The sequence below is a fragment of the Hyla sarda genome, unplaced genomic scaffold (genome assembly GCF_029499605.1).
Source record: "Hyla sarda isolate aHylSar1 unplaced genomic scaffold, aHylSar1.hap1 scaffold_760, whole genome shotgun sequence".
NCBI classification, from domain to species: domain Eukaryota; kingdom Metazoa; phylum Chordata; class Amphibia; order Anura; family Hylidae; genus Hyla; species Hyla sarda.
The window spans coordinates 50,884-63,892 of record NW_026610784.1 but is presented as its reverse complement, the minus strand read 5'-3'; positions in this window follow the sequence as shown (position 1 = coordinate 63,892).

Sequence of the window (13,009 nt, the reverse complement as noted above, 5' to 3'; positions counted from 1 at the left end):
TAATATCACTATGTGCACTGTATGACAGTACATCTGTATTATATCACTATGTGGGCACTGTATGGCAGTACATCTGTATTATATCACTATGTGCACTGTATGACAGTACATCTGTATTATATCACTATGTGCACTGTATGACAGTACATCTGTATTATATCACTATGTGCACTGTATGGCAGTACATCTGTATTATATCACTATGTGGGCACTGTATGGCAGTACATCTGTATTATATCACTATGTGCACTGTATGGCACTACATCTGTATTATATCACTATGTGCACTGTATGGCAGTACATCTGTATTATATCACTATGTGGGCACTGTATGGCAGTACATCTGTATTATATCACTATGTGGGCACTGTATGGCAGTACATCTGTATTATATCACTATGTGCACTGTATGGCAGTACATCTGTATTATATCACTATGTGGGCACTGTATGGCACTACATCTGTATTATATCACTATGTGCACTGTATGGCAGTACATCTGTATTATATCACTATGTGCACTGTATGGCAGTACATGGGTATTATATCACTATGTGCACTGTATGGCAGTACATCTGTATTATATCACTATGTGGGCACTGTATGGCATTACATCTGTATTATATCACTATGTGCACTGTATGGCAGTACATCTGTATTATATCACTATGTGCACTGTATGGCACTACATCTGTATTATATCACTATGTGCACTGTATGGCAGTACATCTGCATTATATCACTTTGTGCACTGTATGGCAGTACATCTGTATTATATCACTATGTGCACTGTATGGCAGTACATCTGTATTATATCACTATGTGCACTGTATGGCACTACATCTGTATTATATCACTATGTGCACTGTATGGCAGTACATCTGTATTATATCACTATGTGCACTGTATGACAGTACATCTGTATTATATCACTATGTGCACTGTATGACAGTACATCTGTATTATATCACTATGTGCACTGTATGGCAGTACATCTGTATTATATCACTATGTGGGCACTGTATGGCAGTACATCTGTATTATATCACTATGTGCACTGTATGGCACTACATCTGTATTATATCACTATGTGCACTGTATGGCAGTACATCTGTATTATATCACTATGTGGGCACTGTATGGCAGTACATCTGTATTATATCACTATGTGGGCACTGTATGGCAGTACATCTGTATTATATCACTATGTGCACTGTATGGCAGTACATCTGTATTATATCACTATGTGGGCACTGTATGGCACTACATCTGTATTATATCACTATGTGCACTGTATGGCAGTACATCTGTATTATATCACTATGTGCACTGTATGGCAGTACATCTGTATTATATCACTATGTGCACTGTATGGCAGTACATCTGTATTATATCACTATGTGCACTGTATGGCAGTACATGGGTATTATATCACTATGTGCACTGTATGGCAGTACATCTGTATTATATCACTATGTGGGCACTGTATGGCATTACATCTGTATTATATCACTATGTGCACTGTATGGCAGTACATCTGTATTATATCACTATGTGCACTGTATGGCACTACATCTGTATTATATCACTATGTGCACTGTATGGCAGTACATCTGCATTATATCACTTTGTGCACTGTATGGCAGTACATCTGTATTATATCACTATGTGCACTGTATGGCAGTACATCTGTATTATATCACTATGTGCACTGTATGGCACTACATCTGTATTATATCACTATGTGCACTGTATGGCACTACATCTGTATTATATCACTATGTGCACTGTATGACAGTACATCTGTATTATATCACTATGTGCACTGTATGGCACTACATCTGTATTATATCACTATGTGGGCACTGTATGGCAGTACATATGTATTATATCACTATGTGGGCACTGTATGGCAGTACATCTGTATTATATCACTATGTGCACTGTATGGCACTACATCTGTATTATATCACTATGTGCACTGTATGGCAGCACATCTGTATTATATCACTATGTGCACTGTATGGCAGCACATCTGTATTATATCACTATGTGCACTGTATGGCAGCACATCTGTATTATATCACTATGTGCACTGTATGGCAGCACATCTGTATTATATCACTATGTGGGCACTGTATGGCAGCACATCTGTATTATATCACTATGTGCACTGTATGGCAGCACATCTGTATTATATCACTATGTGCACTGTATGGCAGTACATCAGTATTATATCACTATGTGGGCACTGTATGGCAGTACATCTGTATTATATCACTATGTGCACTGTATGGCACTACATCTGTATTATATCACTATGTGCACTGTATGGCAGCACATCTGTATTATATCACTATGTGCACTGTATGGCAGTACATCTGTATTATATCACTATGTGCACTGTATGGCAGTACATCTGTATTATATCACTATGTGCACTGTATGGCAGTACATCAGTATTATATCCCTATGTGTGCACTGTATGGCAGTACATCAGTATTATATCCCTATGTGTGCACTGTATGGCAGTACATCTGTATTATATCACTATGTGCACTGTATGGCAGTACATCAGTATTATATCACTATGTGCACTGTATGGCAGTACATCTGTATTATATCACTATGGGCACTGTATGGCAGTACATCTGTATTATATCACTATGTGCACTGTATGGCAGTACATCTGTATTATATCACTATGTGCACTGTATGGCACTACATCTGTATTATATCACTATGTGCACTGTATGGCACTACATCTGTATTATATCACTATGTGCACTGTATGGCCCTACATCTGTATTATATCACTATGTGCACTGTATGGCCCTACATCTGTATTATATCACTATGTGCACTGTATGGCCGTACATCTGTATTATATCACTATGTGCACTGTATGGCACTACATTTGTATTATATCACTATGTGCACTGTATGGCACTACATCTGTATTATATCACTATGTGCACTGTATGGCAGTACATCTGTATTATATCACTATGTGCACTGTATGGCAGTACATCTGTATTATATCACTATGTGCACTGTATGGCAGTACATGGGTATTATATCACTATGTGCACTGTATGGCATTACATCTGTATTATATCACTATGTGCACTGTATGGCATTACATCTGTATTATATCACTATGTGCACTGTATGGCACTACATCTGTATTATATCACTATGTGCACTGTATGGCAGTACATCTGTATTATATCACTATGTGCACTGTATGGCAGTACATCTGTATTATATCACTATGTGCACTGTATGGCAGTACATCAGTATTATATCACTATGTGCACTGTATGGCAGTACATCTGTATTATATCACTATGTGCACTGTATGGCAGTACATCAGTATTATATCACTATGTGGGCACTGTATGGCAGTACATCTGTATTATATCACTATGTGGGCACTGTATGGCAGTACATCTGTATTATATCACTATGTGCACTGTATGGCAGTACATCTGTATTACATCACTATGAGCACTGTATGGCAGTACATCTGTATTACATCACTATGTGGGCACTGTATGGCAGTACATCTGTATTACATCACTATGTGCACTGTATGGCAGTACATATGTATTACATCACTATGTGCACTGTATGGCAGTACATCTGTATTATATCACTATGTGCACTGTATGGCAGTACATGGGTATTATATCACTATGTGCACTGTATGGCAGTACATGGGTATTATATCACTATGTGCACTGTATGGCAGTACATCTGTATTATATCACTATGTGCACTGTATGGCAGTACATCTGTATTATATCACTATGTGGGCACTGTATGGCAGTACATCTGTATTATATCACTATGTGCACTGTATGGCAGTACATCTGTATTATATCACTATGTGCACTGTATGGCACTACATCTGTATTATATCACTATGTGCACTGTATGGCAGCACATCTGTATTATATCACTATGTGAGCACTGTATGGCAGTACATCTGTATTATATCGCTATGTGGGCACTGTATGGCAGTACATCTGTATTATATCACTATGTGCACTGTATGGCAGTACATCTGTATTATATCACTATGTGGGCACTGTATGGCAGTACATCTGTATTATATCACTATGTGGGCACTGTATGGCAGTACATCTGTATTATATCACTATGTGCACTGTATGGCAGTACATCTGTATTATATCACTATGTGGGCACTGTATGGCAGTACATCTGTATTATATCACTATGTGCACTGTATGGCAGTACATCTGTATTATATCACTATGTGCACTGTATGGCAGTACATCTGTATTATATCACTATGTGCACTGTATGGCAGTACATCTGTATTATATCACTATGTGCACTGTATGGCAGTACATCTGTATTATATCACTATGTGGGCACTGTATGGCAGTACATCTGTATTATATCACTATGTGGGCACTGTATGGCACTACATCTGTATTATATCACTATGTGCACTGTATGGCAGTACATCTGTATTATATCACTATGTGCACTGTATGGCACTACATCTGTATTATATCACTATGTGCACTGTATGGCAGTACATCTGTATTATATCACTATGTGCACTGTATGGCACTACATCTGTATTATATCACTATGTGCACTGTATGGCAGTACATCAGTATTATATCACTATGTGCACTGTATGGCAGTACATGGGTATTATATCACTATGTGCACTGTATGGCAGTACATCTGTATTATATCACTATGTGCACTGTATGGCACTACATCTGTATTATATCACTATGTGCACTGTATGGCAGCACATCTGTATTATATCACTATGTGCACTGTATGGCAGTACATCTGTATTATATCACTATGTGCACTGTATGGCAGTACATCTGTATTATATCACTATGTGCACTGTATGGCAGTACATCTGTATTATATCACTATGTGCACTGTATGACAGTACATCTGTATTATATCACTATGTGCACTGTATGGCAGTACATCTGTATTATATCACTATGTGCACTGTATGGCAGTACATCTGTATTATATCACTATGTGCACTGTATGGCAGTACATCTGTATTATATCACTATGTGCACTGTATGGCAGTACATCTGTATTATATCACTATGTGCACTGTATGGCAGTACATCTGTATTATATCACTATGTGCACTGTATGGCAGTACATCTGTATTATATCACTATGTGCACTGTATGGCAGTACATCTGTATTATATCACTATGTGCACTGTATGGCAGTACATGGGTATTATATCACTATGTGCACTGTATGGCAGTACATGGGTATTATATCACTATGTGCACTGTATGGCAGTACATGGGTATTATATCACTATGTGCACTGTATGGCAGTACATGGGTATTATATCACTATGTGCACTGTATGGCAGTACATCTGTATTATATCACTATGTGCACTGTATGGCAGTACATCTGTATTATATCACTATGTGGGCACTGTATGGCAGTACATCTGTATTATATCACTATGTGGGCACTGTATGGCACTACATCTGTATTATATCACTATGTGCACTGTATGGCAGTACATCTGTATTATATCACTATGTGGGCACTGTATGGCAGTACATCTGTATTATATCACTATGTGCACTGTATGGCAGTACATCTGTATTATATCACTATGTGGGCACTGTATGGCAGTACATCTGTATTATATCACTATGTGGGCACTGTATGGCAGTACATCTGTATTATATCACTATGTGCACTGTATGGCAGTACATCTGTATTATATCACTATGTGCACTGTATGGCAGTACATCTGTATTATATCACTATGTGCACTGTATGGCAGTACATCTGTATTATATCACTATGTGAGCACTGTATGGCAGTACATCTGTATTATATCACTATGTGCACTGTATGGCAGTACATCTGTATTATATCACTATGTGCACTGTATGGCAGTACATCTGTATTATATCACTATGTGCACTGTATGGCAGTACATGGGTATTATATCACTATGTGCACTGTATGGCAGTACATCTGTATTATATCACTATGTGCACTGTATGGCAGTACATCTGTATTATATCACTATGTGCACTGTATGGCAGTACATGGGTATTATATCACTATGTGCACTGTATGGCACTACATCTGTATTATATCACTATGGGCACTGTATGGCAGTACATCTGTATTATATCACTATGTGCACTGTATGGCAGTACATCTGGATTATATCACTATGTGCACTGTATGGCACTACATCTGTATTATATCACTATGTGCACTGTATGGCACTACATCTGTATTATATCACTATGTGCACTGTATGGCAGTACATATGTATTATATCACTATGTGGGCACTGTATGGCCGTACATCTGTATTATATCACTATGTGCACTGTATGGCAGTACATCTGTATTATATCACTATGTGCACTGTATGGCACTACATCTGTATTATATCACTATGTGCACTGTATGGCACTACATCTGTATTATATCACTATGTGCACTGTATGGCAGTACATCTGGATTATATCACTATGTGCACTGTATGGCACTACATCTGTATTATATCACTATGTGCACTGTATGGCAGTACATCTGTATTATATCACTATGTGCACTGTATGGCAGTACATCAGTATTATATCACTATGTGCACTGTATGGCACTACATCTGTATTATATCACTATGTGCACTGTATGGCAGTACATCTGTATTATATCATATGACTTGCACATAATTTACATGACTCTGGGCGCTACTCCCCTTTGCTCCTCCTCTTTTTGCCCCCAGCTCCTCCTCTTCCCCCCGGCTCCTCCTCTTTTAGGGCAGACTGGCAATAGTTGCATCATGGGCACTACAATAAAGATATCAGTGAATTGGGGGGCACTCCTATAGGTATAAGGGCTGGCACCACCAGTGTGTCTCCTTCACTGCCCCCCCGGGAGGTGATCAGAGGGGGGGGGGGGGAGTCGGGTCCCCAGGGATCCAGGTTTATTTTTGGAGAAATAAACAAGCCCTATGGAAAGTCCTCCCCCGATCACTGGTCCAGTGTTGTCTGTTTAAGCCGCGGTGACATCACAAGTGGCGTCTGTTCAGAGAACCATCTGCTCCGCATTAATATCCCAAATATAAAGGGGGGGGGAGGGGAGGTCTGCAGCTGGAGGGAGCACTGGGATTATACAAATGGTTAATAGGCCCCGGGAGTGAGACCTCCAGCCGAGCAAAAAACCCCCCAAATACAGTGAAGAACACAGAGTCACATTGTGGCACAGCCTGAACGTACAGCAGAGAGGACGTCACCGCCATGACTGTACACGGCCTGAACGTACAGCAGAGAGGACGTCACCGCCATGACTGTACACGGCCTGAACATACAGCAGAGAGGACGTCACCATCACTGTACACAGCCTGAACGTACAGCAGGGAGGACGTCACCACCATCACTGTACACGGCCTGAACGTACAGCAGGGAGGACATCACCATCACTGTACACGGCCTGAACATACAGTAGGGAGGACGTCACCACCATCACTGTACACGGCCTGAACGTACAGCAGGGAGGACGTCACCATCATGACTGTACACGGCCTGAACGTACAGCAGGGAGGACGTCACCATCATGACTGTACACGGCCTGAACATACAGCAGGGAGGACGTCACCACCATGACTGTACACGGCCTGAACATACAGCAGGGAGGACGTCACCATCATGACTGTACACGGCCTGAACGTACAGCAGGGAGGACGTCACCACCATGACTGTACACGGCCTGAACATACAGCAGGGAGGACGTCACCATCATGACTGTACACGGCCTGAACGTACAGCAGGGAGGACGTCACCATCATGACTGTACACGGCCTGAACGTACAGCAGGGAGGACGTCACCACCACTGTACACGGCCTGAACGTACAGCAGGGAGGACGTCACCATCATGACTGTACACGGCCTGAACGTACAGCAGGGAGGACGTCACCACCATGACTGTACACGGCCTGAACGTACAGCAAGGAGGACGTCACCACCATGACTGTACACGGCCTGAACGTACAGCAGGGAGGACGTCACCACCATGACTGTACACGGCCTGAACATACAGCAGGGAGGACGTCACCACCATGACTGTACACGGCCTGAACGTACAGCAGGGAGGACGTCACCACCATGACTGTAGGCCTGAACATACAGCAGGGAGGACGTCACCACCATGACTGTACACGGCCTGAACGTACAGCAGGGAGGACGTCACCACCATGACTGTACACGGCCTGAACATACAGCAGGGAGGACGTCACCACCATGACTGTACACGGCCTGAACGTACAGCAGGGAGGACGTCACCACCATGACTGTAGGCCTGAACATACAGCAGGGAGGACGTCACCACCATCACTGTACACGGCCTGAACGTACAGCAGGGAGGACGTCACCATCATGACTGTACACGGCCTGAACGTACAGCAGGGAGGACGTCACCATCATGACTGTACACGGCCTGAACATACAGCAGGGAGGACGTCACCATCATCACTGTACACGGCCTGAACATACAGCAGGGAGGATGTCACCACCATGACTGTACACGGCCTGAACGTACAGCAGGGAGGACGTCACCACCATCACTGTACACGGCCTGAACGTACAGCAGGGAGGACGTCACCACCATCACTGTACACGGCCTGAACGTACAGCAGGGAGGACGTCACCACCATCACTGTACACGGCCTGAACGTACAGCAGGGAGGACGTCACCACCATCACTGTACACGGCCTGAACATACAGCAGGGAGGACGTCACCACCATGACTGTACACGGCCTGAACATACAGCAGGGAGGACGTCACCACCATCACTGTACACGGCCTGAACATACAGCAGGGAGGACGTCACCACCATGACTGTACACGGCCTGAACGTACAGCAGGGAGGACGTCACCACCATGACTGTACACGGCCTGAACGTACAGCAGGGAGGACGTCACCACCATCACTGTACACGGCCTGAACATACAGCAGGGAGGACGTCACCACCATGACTGTACACGGCCTGAACGTACAGCAGGGAGGACGTCACCGCCATGACTGTCACTTGTTACCAGTGTGCACAGCAGAGCATAACCTTGTGAGCCCTGCACATTACCTCAGGTTCTGCACCAATCTAGACCCTTAAAGTTTAGTCATTAGAGAAATTATTATTAGTAAGTAATCCTAGGACACCAGGGAGGAGGAGGAGTCCAAACCCCAGGACACCGGGCGGGGAGGAGGAGGAGTCCAAACCCAAGGACACCGGGGAGGAGGAGGAGTCCAAACCCAAGGACACCGGGGAGGAGGAGGAGTCCAAACCACAGGACACCAGGGAGGAGGTGGAGAAGTCCAAACCACAGGACACCGGGGAGGAGGAGGAGAAGTCCAAACCACAGGACACCAGGGAGGAGGAGGAGTCCAAACCACAGGACACCCGGGAGGAGGAGGAGTCCAAACCACAGGACACCAGGGAGGAGGTGGAGAAGTCCAAACCACAGGACACATGGGAGGAGGAGGAGTCCAAACTACAGGACACCGGGGAGGAGGAGGAGTCCAAACCACAGGACAACGGGGAGGAGGAGGAGAAGTCCAAACCACAGGACACAAGGGAGGAGGAGGAGTCCAAACCACAGGACACCAGGGAGGAGGTGGAGAAGTCCAAACCACAGGACACCAGGGAGGAGGTGGAGAAGTCCAAACCACAGGACACCTGGGAGGAGGAGGAGTCCAAACCACAGGACACAAGGGAGGAGGAGGAGTCCAAACCACAGGACACCAGGGAGGAGGAGGTGGAGAAGTCCAAACCACAGGACACCGGGGAGGAGGTGGAGAAGTCCAAACCACAGTACACCGGGGAGGAGGTGGAGGAGAAGTCCAAACCACAGGACACCGGGAGGAGGAGGAGTCCAAACCACAGGACATCGGGGAGGAGGAGGAGTCCAAACCACAGGACACCGGGGAGGAGGAGGAGTCCAAACCACAGGACACCGGGGAGGAGGAGGAGTCCAAACCACAGGACACCGGGGAGGAGGAGGAGTCCAAACCACAGGACACCGGGGAGGAGGAGGAGTCCAAACCACAGGACACCAGGGAGGAGGAGGAGAAGTCCAAACCACAGGACACCAGGGAGGAGGAGGAGAAGTCCAAACCACAGGACACCAGGGAGGAGGAGTCCAAATCACAGGACACCAGGGAGGAGGAGGAGTCCAAATCACAGGACACCAGGGAGGAGGAGGAGTCCAAATCACAGGACACCAGGGGGGAGGAGGAGAAGTCCAAACCACAGGACACCAGGGAGGAGGAGGAGAAGTCCAAACCACAGGACACCAGGGAGGAGGAGGAGGAGAAGTCCAAACCACTGGACACCAGGGAGGAGGAGGAGTCCAAACCACAGGACACCAGGGAGGAGGAAGAGGAGGAGGAGGAGAAGTCCAAACCACAGGACACCAGGGAGGAGGAGGAGGAGAAGTCCAAACCACAGGACACCAGGGAGGAGGAAGAGGAGGAGAAGTCCAAACCACAGGACACCAGGGAGGAGGAGGAGGAGAAGTCCGAACCACAGGACACCAGGGAGGAGGAGTCCTAACCACAGAAGACTAGGAAACCAAGAACTAAACCACAGGACAATACTGGAGCCCATGAGGGACAGAGGGGTCCAAAGCACCTGGCACTAGGGAGGAGTCCAAACCCCAGGACACCAGGAACCAAACCACCTGACACCAGGGAGAAGAACCAACCATCCAGCTTACATGAGGGACAGAGGAAACCAAACCACCTAACCAAGCCATAAGAAAGCAGGAATCATAAAGTCCAGACCACAAGAAACCAGAAGAAACCCACAATGCACCAAGGAACCAATGGACAAGACACGAGAGAACCATAGTCCAAACTCCAGTTCAAACCTCCTGACACCACAGAACCAAACACTTGATACCAGGAACCAACCCCTCTGACACAAGGGATAGCGACCCAGACCACGCTCCTCCCTCCAGACACTTCTGCCAGCCGCTCCGCTCCTCTGGGCACAGGATTTAGAAATCAAAGCCTCGACCTTCTTCCTCTTAGCGGCAGCCATTATGTAAACTGTAACTAGTAAGTTCAGAGGCCTCTACCACACTGGGGTCTGTTCACACATACTATAAATGCTGCAGATGTTATCATTAGGTTACCACCATAAAATCTGCAGCATACACAGAATATGTGAGAATACATAAAGTGTTCGGTGAGGATTTGATGCTGCAGATTTGACAATATGTATAATCAAATTCCCAGCAAACAGCAGGTGTGAACATACCCTTACAGTGGCAGTCATCACCTACCTGCTGGATCCTCACATGTCATTATAATGGGGGTCCTGTATCCCACTGTTTAAATATAGTGGGGTAAAGAAATTACTTTATTCTCTGGTGCAAATTGTCATAGTTGGGCACAGATGTGAGGTTTGGAAACAGGGTTGGGCTTCCAGCTGACTGTCAATCAAGCAGGGGCAGGGGGGAGCAAGGAGTTGTACCAGCCCATAGCACTTTAGATGCTTGGAAACGCCTCCTCACTCTCTTTCCCATCCCTTCTAGATTGACAGTCATCTAAAAACCAAGCCCTGTTTGTGTGCAGGTATGCGATATGAAAACAAGGCTCGGCCTCTAACTGACTGTCAATCAAGTAGGGATAGGAGGGGGGAGCACGGAGACGTTCCAGCCCTCATTTAAGATGCTTGGAAATGCCCCCTCGCTCTCTCTCCCGTCTGTGCTAGATTGTCAGCTAAAAGCTGAGCCTGTTTGTGCACAGGTGTAATATTTGGAAACAAGGCTCGGCTTCTTACTGACTGTCATTCAAGCAGGGGCAGGGATAGGAGGGGGAACAAGGAGTCATTCCAGCCCTCAGAACTTTTAAGAGGCGTTCCCAAGTATCTGCTTTCCCTCCTGCTAGACTGACAGTCGGCTCAAAGCTGAGCCTTGTTTGTACGCAGGTGTAAGATATATAAACAGGGCTCGAATTCCAACTGTCAATCAAGCAGGGATGAGAGGGGGAGCGAGGAGGCGTTCCCCAAGCCCCTGAAGTGTTGAGGGCTGGATCATTCCTCACTCCTCCACTCCCATTCTTGATTGACAGTAGGCTAGAAGCTGAGCCCTGTTTATAAATCCCTTCTCTGCACTGTGCATGCAAATTGTGTAAGATCTGGTGTCAGCAGACAGATTCCCATTTAAAGGGGTTATCCAGGAATAGGAAAACAGAGCAGGTATCTTCCAAAAAGAGCACCATCCATGTCCTCAGGTTGTGTGTGGTATTACAACTTGGCTCCAATCACTTTAATCGAACGAAGCCGCAATACCACACACAACCTGAGGGCAGGAGTGGCGCTGTTTTTTGGAGGAAATCAGCTCTGTTTTTCTATTCCTGTACCAGAGAACTCGTACGCCTTGTATTGGGACCTTAGAGAGATACATAAACTGCAGAAGACAATGGCGGACGCTCACATGAAGTTTTTTTTTTTTTTTTTTTTATATGTACACCGACCCCCATCATTCCCCAATCAGCCAATAGTTGTTATACTTATAAAAGGTTTTTCCTTTTTCAAATAACATTTTTTTATTTCCCAACCCTGGTGCCTACAGCTGTTGCAAAACTACAACTCCCAGCATGCCCAGGCAGCCTTTGACTGTCATGGTATGGTGGGAGTTGTAGTTTTGAAGCTTTGTATGATGTAATTGTTCAGAGATGCTTGGCCCACAAGTGATCAGCGGTAATGGAACCATATAGCAAGTGTACAATTCCTCTGCAGCGCCTCCACAGGAGAAAGCAAGTATTACACAATTCTTCTTAAAGGGGTACTCCAGCCCTAAGACATTTTATCCCCTATCCAAAGGATAGGGGTTAAGATGTCTGACCGCGGGGGTCCCGGCGGGACCCCCGCGGTCAGACATCTTATCCCCTATCCTTTGGATAGGGGATAAGATGTTTTAGGGCCGGAGTACC